Genomic DNA, 11,270 nt, shown 5'->3' with positions numbered 1-11,270 from the left:
TTGAATTAAACTGAATTCGATATCTGGTTTCTAGTTAAAATCGAGCTCACACCACAGTTTTTAGGCGAGCTAAGCTCACATAACCAAACTTTAAAACACGTTAGTGTCATTTACTGCCAATTTAGACCAATACCATTAACGGATGATACAGTGGGTAGTAAAACTACCAAACTACCCTTATCATCATAAACAACCAAATACATTTAGAGAACTGATAAATTAGCCTCTACCATATGCTGGTAGATGAGGATTACTTGGCAAGCCACTGACAGCTTGGTCTCTTCCATACGCCACCCATATTGAGGGGACTTGCTCCGTACATCCAAGATGGTTAAGTATCGAGTCAATGAAGTATTGATTATGATTCTGGAGACTAGATCTGCTTCTCGCGCCTCGCACACACATCCTATCATATATTACAAATATTTTTCGTACTTATTTGTTATTATTCATGAGAGTTGTTTTTATGAGGGATGACTTTAAGATGGCATTGGGGCATCTCGGAGAAAAGGTGAATTGGTGGTGGGTTTGGGACTCTGCTAACCACTGTTCTAAGAAGAAGAAGATGAAGAATATATTCTTTTGGAGGATAATTTTGTGTATACAAGTACAAATATGCAAAACCTTCTATATTGTATTATTTCATATATATTTGTATTATGAGCCTAATATCAATTTACCCAAGTTAAAAATTGATATATCATATTAAAGTGTTAACTAGAAATTCATAAGTTAGCCCAAATTACTGGATTCCTCAACCATTAATTAATTTAAAGACACGATGCAATGCTTGGGTCACAAAATGATAGAGAAATTCATCAAATGAGAAACTGTTTACAGAAACCGAGCTCGATTGATCCGTTTAATTACCTGCTGGGACCAACTTAATTCCTTGATTACCAAATATGTATGCACAAGTGCATGCACGTAACGGAAGATTAATGCAACTAACTTGGCTCTTCAATGCATGGGTCCAGAAGGAGGTGACACATAACCGAATGTCTTTATCTGATTTCGAATCGGTGGTGGTGGCCCGGGATACCATGTTGATCTTAGACTGCGAAGTGGCGTTTCTCTGTTGCCATGATATTCCACCACCTGACTGCTTCTACATTCAAATTCAGGATGTTTCTTGCCTGGGTTCACCTTTCTTGAGCTACCATGACAATCGGAAAACGTTTCTGAACTATTTTCATCACCTTCCAAGAACAAACCACAACAGCTAAAACGTTAAACCCAGAAGCAGCATGTTTAGATCGATCGATCCATGGAAGTAAGATCAAGTTTATTTAAACCACGTACGTTAAGGAGAGAAGAATACCAGAAGAAGGAAGCAAGGTAGCGTTCGCTGAAAGACTGTGTCGAGGAAGGAATATGGCCAGCAGTAGCACAGCTGCGCATAGCTTTGCGGGAAGCTTAAGCACGCCCACCCCCATCTCAACCAGCTGTAGACGACGCGAGAGCAGCTCGATCGAGAAAGCAGCTTGAATGCATGCTACGCAAGTTACTGCTAAAGAAGGTCCAACAGAATAGATTCCATTATATATATATATATATATATATATATATATATATATAGTAGAGAGGGGTCTCGCCTAACAACCGTTGGATTGGAATAAATAGTAAGGTTTAGAAAGGGACACAGTTTGGTAACCCAAATGTCAGACCTCCGCTTTTGGCATGGATATGGATCAACTGATTACGAAGGTCAATCAGTTGAGCTGATGGAACTTAATGAGATCTAGACGACATAGAATAGTAAGTCCTATCAGAGTGTTTTGTTTATCTGGGATTTGGTAAGCAAGGAGAGAAGTAGATGGGAAGATTATGACATGCCCGTTTATTAAGTGGAGAGTTGGATTCCTACGCATGAGATGAAGGTTTTACTTAATTAAGTGGGCTTCCTGATTATATGAATTCTTTATCACACACGTATATCAATTTGGGTCCGACGTAGGTGTGAGTGTGGGTTATCTGCCCTGTTGAGCCCAATTTGATCCAGAGGCGGCGAAATTCTGTCTAAAGACATTCAACTACCTTATTCTATTATTTTGTGGTTTTGCCCTCTTACATTTCACACTAGCATCTTACTATACACACCACAATATCTAATGCACCATTTGATCGGGACTGTTGATCTACGGATGGGGCTCTTCAGACACTCGGTTATAGGTCTGGCATTTGCCACGTGGGGGCTTTAACTTGTCATTGACGATTTAATGCTTTGACGCGAACCAGAGCTATCAATGATTCAAAGACTGCCTTATACTTGGTAGAGCTGGATATACAAAAAGTTGGTAGACTCCAGATCATTGTTTGGTCCTAATTGATTCAGCCCATGTTTTAAGAGGACTCGGCTAAGAATACAAAACTCGGGATTGGACCTGGGTGGCCCAAAGTTTGACCTTGCGCCTGGGTCGATAGCCTGTTTAAGCACATCAGTAGAGGCCGGGTTAGGTCTATGAAAATTGGTGGTTCAAATGGTTTTAGGCCCAGGTCCATACCACCGATATAATTTTCTTAGAGTCTGTTTGGTTTGCAGTTTAAATTAGAATCATAATGATTTATTCTCATAATCTATTTGGTTCAGATAGGAATGAGAATAAAAATTAAAATCAACAGAAATCAAATTTTATTCCTAAAAAAGAAATAGGAAATAATCATTCTCCCTCAAATGGAAGAATATCATTCCAATTTCAATAGGAATGAAAATAGAATTCTGATTCCATTCAACCAAAAGGTTGAAATTGAAATAATTCATTCTGATTCCAATTTCAAACCCCCACTCCCGCCAACCAAATGGGGCCTTAGAGAAGTCCAAAGACAATTAATTCATTGCAACCTATCTTTCAACACAGCTAACACAGGGACACGCATTTATTCGAGATAAGAGTAGTGGTAAAATGAACGCAAAAACCTAATGCATTCAGCAATCAGTCAATCGGCAATCGCATTTTAACGCAAACTGAATCGGGCTATGTTTGGGGGATATCGTATATATGATGGTTGATGGCCTTAAAAACCTCTAACTAGTTTGATTACGGGAAAAAAGGGGGGTAAAAACCATGAGTTAAGAGAGATAGGGTCACCCTTTTTCTGAATATGCTGTTAGAAAAAAAGAAGGCCCCTATCAAATTTGCCACGTCATCCAAACTTTGACACGTGGAACATGATCTTTCAGGTGGATGCATGGACCCGATCAGCACGTAGGGTTACACCACTATGGATGTCTTACCCGCACAGGACACTCGTTGTCCAAAACCTATAACTGCTGCCGGCCTGGTACATCGATCAGAGATTCAGAGTTCATTAATCATATCGATTTTTTTATTCCTTGACAACTAAGGATGTGACCTACTCTATTAATTAATGGATGAATAGTTATGGACCGACTGTGTAAATAGAGACTTGTGTTCATTCATCTAGCTGGCGATCGATGGAGCCCCCACACTGGAAGGTAGGTGAGAAAATTAAACTTGTATTAATTATAATATTACTAAATGCAGAAACTATTGTCAATTATGTTTAATTTCACTCCGGTAGGTTTCATGGAAGACGGAAGACTGGTTATCCAGTACTCTTTGATTATTGAAAGGAAATCGAAATTCTCCTTGACTTTGCTCAATGCGAATAATTAAATATAAAGGCAGGTGATATGACGTAGAACTGATTTTCATCCCTCTTCTTCCTTCCCATGATCCATCGATCCCATCTTTCTGATCTGACACACAGAAAATGAGGCTTCTGGCGATAGCTATCCTTGTGTTCTTAGTTTGTGCTTTGCAGGCGAAGACGCACGGAGTCTCCGCCTTCACTACTTGGCAAACCAGTTCCAGTGATTTACACGGTCATCAGGCGATGAAGAAACTGATGAGTGTGGAGAAGAAAATTAGAGTGGACGATGGAGATGTGAACAGACGATTTTTGGTGGTGAGGGCAGGTGCTTGGTTTCCTCGCAGGAGAGGCGATCGTTATGCTCCTCCACCTCCCGTTCCCAATCGCATGAAGTCCATGAATGTTCCGAGCCCACCTCCACCTCATCTGAAGCTGCAGAAATAAAACATTGTTTACTTTTAATGCCTTTCTACATGATCAACTTATAAGCAATATATGGATTTTCATTTTCTATTTGATGTAATTTGTTTTTGGTTTTCTGTTCAGTCTGCCTTCGATTTCGTTTCCAACTATAGAAATTTCGCACTCCTTTGATTTTTTTTTACTTCCTTCGTTTGATTACTTTCTGGTTTGTCTGATTATGAATTTATGAGACGTCAATTGAAGAAAGAGCAGTTTTTCTTTTTATTATTACATGATTTCAATTTTCAGGGTTTGATGAATTTGGAAGTAGGTTTTCTATGTGCGTATGCACCTGGGTTATGTAGTAGTGACTCTTGTCATGTAGAATACGAGTATGGGGTCTGACTATCTATTCCGCATGTAAGGTTCTCTACGGAAAATGATCTATGATCAATCCTATTAGAATTATTTGGATCCAGTTAGAATCCGAATCCAAACCCACAAAAGAATTTGATACATTTACTAAAGATAATTAAAGAGTCATGCGTTAGAATGCCATCAAAGTTATTATTTTCAATTCGTTTTGTTCATGATATACAATATCAGGGTTTTAGTTCATTTTTATCAACAATACAATATTTTGATTATTTTAAGTTTATTTTATTAATGCTTCAATTGAAACCCGCATTTGATCCAAATCCAATATGAATCAAGGGATAATATTCAAAATATAAACGAATTAAATTTGGATGTTGCTATATTCGATTCAATCCTTAACACATGAATTATCACTATGATCAACTTCAAAAACATGCTAATATGAAATCACAATAGAGATGATAAAGATTCTAAAATTAAATAAACATATTTTAAAACAACGAAAATTCTATTATTGTCTCTAGCTCCTATTACAAGAAAAAAAAAAAAAGAAATTTCAGCTTCAAATCTAGGGTGAGAGAACAATTCATGGTGGAAGTAAAAGAGGAAGAAGAATTCTTCTGCTTGTGCAGGGCTGCAGGCCACCACTTGAAGCCTCGTTGGCTTCTATATGCTTCACTTGAGCTAATCGCAAAAAACAACATTCTCCTTCTGTTTGTTAGTGCAGGAAGTATAAGAATTGTGCTATTGCAAGGCGACCTAACTTAGGTTGAGTTTTTAATTAGATTTAGGTGACAAATTAGGCTATATTTGGCATTTTTTTTTATTTTATTTTAGGGATAAGGACTTATCTCCTTGTCAAAACTCAGTATTCATATAGGGTATTTTAACTGCAAAAAGGAGATTAGTCCTTAAAATAAGTAATGCCAAATGCAGCCTAAATTAGGTTTGATTTGTATTTAAACAATAGAAAATTATTGATGCGGTCTTTCAAAGAACAAAAACCTATTCATGAAGGACACCTAGCAGGTTAAGCTTTTTTAGTTAACCATTACTTGAAATTGTATTAAATCTTGAAATTTGACCAAGTGAACTAGCATGATATTTGTTATTCCCATTATAGTCAATTAAATTTCAACATGTTCACACTTCAAGCCCAATGAATTTTTGCATGAGAAGCGTGTTAAGAGAACAAAAAAGTACTCTCGGGCCGGGGAGCTCACCTAACCACCACCAGAAATAAAGCTTTATGCTTTAATATATTAGATGTATGTTCAAGTAGCCATACGCTCGACTGATCTTTCACTCGATACCAAAATGAAGGGGGCCTTAGTAATCCTTGCTATATCAATACTCTGCATTTTACCCATCAAAATCGAGGCTGTATCTCGGGCAACAGGTTATGATCAAGTACTTGGGAATAAAGTGAAGCTGGAGAAGATAATCGGTCCACGGAAGTTTGGTGTCAACGGAGATATGAATCAGGGGCAGTTCGTGGCTTCCTGGTCAGGTAATTCGTTTGTTCGTAGAGGCGTCGTCGGTCTTTATGCTCCCCAGAGTCCCATTCCTAATCGGCCCAAGAGTATGATCGCTGCACGCTCGTCTCCTCCGCCACCTCTAATCTTTAAGTAATTAAACGTCTTATCTTCTTTAGAGGTTGTAAGCTTTACTCAGACCTCAACTAGTATATGTAGTTGATTAATTTTTATCTTCATTCTCATTGATCAATCTTATTTATATGTATTGAAAAGAAAGAGAAATCCTTAAGTCTTTCTCCCTCTCTCTCTTGTCCAGAGAAAGAAGGAAAACAAGATTCTTTTTGTTTTTCAGTAATCGGATCGGAATGGGGAATGGGGATGTATGGAAAATGGGAATCTTGAAATGGAAAATGAGAGGGATTAACTAGGCTGCATTTGGCATTTCTTAAAATTTTAAGGAATTACCTCCTTTTTGCTGTTAAATACTCAGTGTTCATAGGAATAGTTTAACCACAAAAAGTAGACAAGTCCTTATAAAATAAGGAGTGCCAAATGCAGCCTAAATATCCTTAGGTGACTAAATTAAAGGCTATTTGATCTTACTTAGGTTATGACAGTAAGCAATTGTTTAGAATGAAGGTATGTGCACCAGCGATATGATTTTACAATTGGGAACATGGTCTGAGGAGCTCAGATCTCATGCAAGCAAAAACTCTGCTCACATAACACTCAGCTGTACATTAATATATATTAAATTCATGAAGAAATGTTCCAAATATGTTGATTTCAGAGTGTGTAGAGAGTTTTTGCTTACAGGGAATCCCATTACTGGTCAGAGAGGCAGTAGGTTCAATCCTACAGCTCATCTAATTAAGCAATCATATTCTCACAAAAGTGGGGAGAAACCCATCTATGAAACTTTCCATTCCAAAAATTTAAAATTGAAGTAGCCATTATAAAAACATGGGCCTCTTGATCATTTTCGGGCCGGGTGGAAACCACGCTTTACTGATGGTGATGGGCTGAAGCCGAAAAGCTTAGTTTTTGTTGGGATCTCTTGAAATGTGCAGACACAGATTATGTTTCAACATTTTTTTTTGTTGGGAGTAGATCCGGATTCCAATCGATAAGGGTGGTCATGGTTTGATCAATCATAACCATTCAATTGGTTGATTGGTTCCATTGTGTACACTTACAGTTTAGGCTGTGAATCAGCTAGAAATACCTTGACAAGCCTATACAAAGCTATTGACAATTGAGACTTGGGGTTTAGTATGAGCGTAAACAAATCCAATCCAAATCAAATCAGGCAATATCCAAATTTGAATTCGATTAAAAAAATTGATATTCGAATGCGATTCAATATTTGATATATATTGAAAATTAATGTTCGAATTCAAATTTGATTAAGTATTCGAATATTCAATTCAATCCGAATTCAATCAATTAATTATTTTAGGTAATTAATAAATAGATAAAATAAATATTTTATTTGTATAAAGTATATAAATATATAAATTATTTATATAATTAATTATTATATATATAAATATTATATAATAATTTATATATTATATTTAAAAGTTAAATAATCAGTCAAATTCAAATATTTATCGAATCAAATCAGGTCATGCCTGAATTCAATTTAATTAATTAAACAGCATGACTAAGATATCTGAATTCAACCAAATATGATATTTGAATTATCTGAATTCGATTCGATTATACTAAATATAAACTTTGAAATCAAACTTTTGAATACCAGTCCCTATTTAATATAATTTAGCATTCTGCAGGACCACAACTGTAAAGCTAAGCTTAATTTATACCAAATCTTTTCTTGTGATATGCTAAATTAAGGTTTTAGCTATTTCCTTGGTTAAAGTCTAAGTATAAGTATCTTTTTGCCCTGTTACACACCGAAATGTGATATCCATTAGCCATTTTGCTTCCTAACTCCATCTCCCGGTCCATTGATGGTGTGGTCAAATTCAACTGAAAACTAAATCGAATAAGCTAATTCAGTTTAGTTAATTCAAGTAACGATTCAATTCGATTTTTTTGTTTTTTGTTATTTTTCTAAAATTCAGTTTTGCTGAGATTTTTAATTAAACCGAACCAAAAACCGAATTAGTATTATTATTTAATTAAATATATTAAATATTTAATGTTCTACTTAATACTTTATGCTAATTAATTATTACACTTCCCAATAACCAATTTGGCAATTCCCCAATGAGCTTTAGGCTCATTCTAACTTTTAATTAATAATAGTTATTCAAAATCTAGGGCTTTAGGCTCATTCTAACTTTTAATTAATAATAGTTATTCAAAATCTAGGCTAAGGCTTTGGGCTTTGGTTGGCATAATGATCGGTTCTATAATTCCCCATTGGTTGGCATAAGGCTTTGGGCTTATTCTAATTTTTAATTAATAATAGTTGATTAAATCCTAGATTAATTATTAATTGTTTGTGAATAATGGTCAATTTGCCAATTCTCCATTGACATAGGGTTTTGGACTTATTTTAACTTTTAATTGATAATAGCTAATTAATTAAAACCATTGGACTTTGGGGCCGTTTGAACTTTTAATTAATAACAGTTATTAATCGGTTATATCTTCGGTTAGGGCCAGTTCGATTCTGAACTCTATTTTAATTTGGTTTGGCTAGAGAAAATAGTCAAACCAAATAATCGGTTATATCTTCGGTTCTAACCGAACTGACCAATTGCACACCCCTATGGACCTCAATGAGAAATTGGGCCTGGCTACCATTAAGGCCAATTTTGGGTTGAGGTAACACAGCCTCCTTTGTATGTTAAGTATCAAGGTTCAAAGTATTGATACATATTGATATGCCCCTCCAAAGGTTGTATCGGGTCAGATCATGGTTCCAAGGGTAACTGGGTCTCAAACTGATCCCTCTGAACCGATTTCAAAAAATAAATAAATAAAACCTATAAAAATACCGATACAGGCTGATACTGTATCAATATTTTGAACCTTGCTATGTACTCAAAATTAGTTTTGCACATTTCAAACTTAAAGCACGTCTTGTTGACTAGTTGGTGCTAGCCAAACTCGGTTGATTTCTTGGTTTCATTTTCGAGGAAACCATAACCTTCAATAATATTGTGTTTTTAATATTTTCTTATCATGATATAACAAATGAAAATAGGGTGTAATCAGGTACCTTTTGACATCCCCGCCTAATCCATCACCATCTAGCTTTGTGGCAATTATATAGAATTTGTTACATGAATCTTGTTTCAATATTTCTTCTATTCAGTGCCATATTCATTGTTAAATTATTTTTTATTACTTTCACTCAAATTCTTTTCGGTCTGCCTCTTAATTCTTTAACCCCTTTAACTTGTTGTTGTAAATGATTATTTACAAGGTTTAAAATATTGCAATATATTAGTGTGTATTAATCCATATGTATCAGTTTTCAGGTCATTGGTATGGAATTAGGTGGTTTGATGGGACATGTACCTTATCAAGTTTTCAAATAAAGTAAGTAAAAGCTATTTTAATCAAAACAAACTCTTGATACACAAAATTAGCAAATTGAGAGTTGATACTTAGAACCTTGATCTTCTAGGACTTCATTTCTTAACCTGACTTTTTTAGTTTTATCACTCATTCATTTAAGTTTTTACATTCAGACATGCTTTTTTTTTTTTTAATTTTCAACACTTTACACCATATAACATAGATGGCCTTATGGCTCTACATTCAGACATTCTTTTTATTCTTTTTTTTTAAGCTTTATGGCTCTACACAAGCCCCCCCCCCCCCCCCCCCCCCCCCGGTGGCATCAGGATTTGATCCATCCTATCAATTAAATCACCACCAATCAGGATTTTCCTTTTTTTTTTTCAAAATGGTATTTGCCTAACACATAAGATTTCAAATGCATTTGTCTATCTGCTCTAATTCTATGGGTAATACCCCACTTAAACCATGGTATACAACTTCAATTAATCAAATACGAAAAAGGTAAGCAACCATTATCAATCCACACAAAAAGGGTTGTTTATTTGTTTGGTAAAAAAGTTAGTTTGGTTTATGGTCCAAAAAATGCCACTTTATATTGCATCTATGAATTATTTAAGAGAGGCTTTTTTTTTTTTTTTTATCATTTGATCATATAATACAGAAGATGCTAATGTGGTGAACTTGTCGTCTATAAACGTGATCCGAGTATTAAAATCCTATGTTGATAGGTTGCTAACTTGCTATCAATTTTAATTTGTTAGTTGTCATAGACCACGCCAATTGGGTTCTGTAAAGATTCCAATTCTTTTATCCGTGGAAGCATCCCAAAGGCTTAGAGCTTATAAACAATTAAGCACACCGGATGCTTTTCTTTTTATATTAATTGGTTAATCAGAAAACCTTATTGTGTTATGCGTCAAAATAATTATTTTTTTAGTATTCGGTGCTATGTATCCTTAATAACTTTTCCCTGACCCCTTTTTTTCTTAAAGTGCTGATTACAGGATTTGATTCCATATCAACGCTAAAACAAATCACAAATCAATTAATACATCAACGAGCCAGCCCTCGGTTGATTCATAAAAATAGTTTTATGATGTTGGTGAATGCCTCCACTGCTATGTGCCATTTGAACAAAGGGCTGTAAGTCGGGCCGGGTTAGCCCAATCCTAAGTTCTAAACCCCAACCCTAACCCTAACCCAATCCAACCAACCCAACTCTAACCCTAACCCTAACTAAATTCCTTCAACCCTAACCCAATCCGAAGTCAATTTCGGGTTGGGCTTCCCATCCCTTAAAACCTCATAGAATTTCTCAATTTTAGATCTTAACTCAACTTTTACTACATATATTAATTCTATGTTTCATTAGTATTTCTTTGTTGATGTTTTTCTTTTTGTTCTTTTGGTACAAAAGTCAGAAAAACAAGTGTTAGAAATGACTATTTATTATGATTTATGAGTTATGGCTTATGATAAATCTTTCTTGGGCAATAAACAATATAGAGGAGACGAAGAATAACATTTTCAAAAAAACATAAAATAATGTTATTAAGGTTTTAGTCTTTCTGATTAGGATTAAGTGAAGTGATTATCTTAAAAGAAATACATGATACTATGTGGTGGGGGCTATGCAGATATCATACATCTAAACAAATCAATGTATGCTATATATCATATATAACATATATTTATATATGTCATGTACTATAGAGTCAGGTTCAGGTTTGTTTGGTTTGGCTAAGGGGTCAACCTTAACCCAACCCGAAATAAAATCGGGTTCATGAATTTTAACCCTAACCCGAATGTCAACCCGACTCGACATTTTCGGGTTGGGTTCGGGCCAACCTGGCCCAAATTGCAGCCTTAGGTCTAGCACAGCACACTGGTTTT

At 35.4% G+C, this 11,270-nt stretch overlaps 2 long non-coding RNA genes across 2 annotated transcripts; one reads left to right on the top strand and one right to left on the bottom strand.

Annotated features, from left to right (window-relative positions):
* Positions 1-732: 732 nt before the first annotated feature.
* Positions 733-1,523, bottom strand: LOC148862729 (uncharacterized). Its single transcript, XR_016110280.1, has 2 exons — positions 1,322-1,523; positions 733-1,199 (listed from the first exon to the last, which is right to left on the bottom strand). It is a non-coding gene; the product is annotated as an uncharacterized LOC148862729 (long non-coding RNA).
* Positions 1,524-3,293: 1,770 nt separating this feature from the next.
* On the top strand, positions 3,294-4,305 carry LOC148862728 (uncharacterized). Its single transcript, XR_016110741.1, has 2 exons — positions 3,294-3,457; positions 3,544-4,305. It is a non-coding gene; the product is annotated as an uncharacterized LOC148862728 (long non-coding RNA).
* Positions 4,306-11,270: the final 6,965 nt, after the last annotated feature.

The sequence above is a fragment of the Nelumbo lutea genome, chromosome 3 (genome assembly GCF_056320005.1).
Source record: "Nelumbo lutea isolate HS-2025 chromosome 3, American lotus-T2T, whole genome shotgun sequence".
Taxonomy (NCBI): Eukaryota; Viridiplantae; Streptophyta; class Magnoliopsida; order Proteales; family Nelumbonaceae; genus Nelumbo; species Nelumbo lutea.
This window is presented reverse-complemented; position numbering and strand designations above follow the sequence as displayed.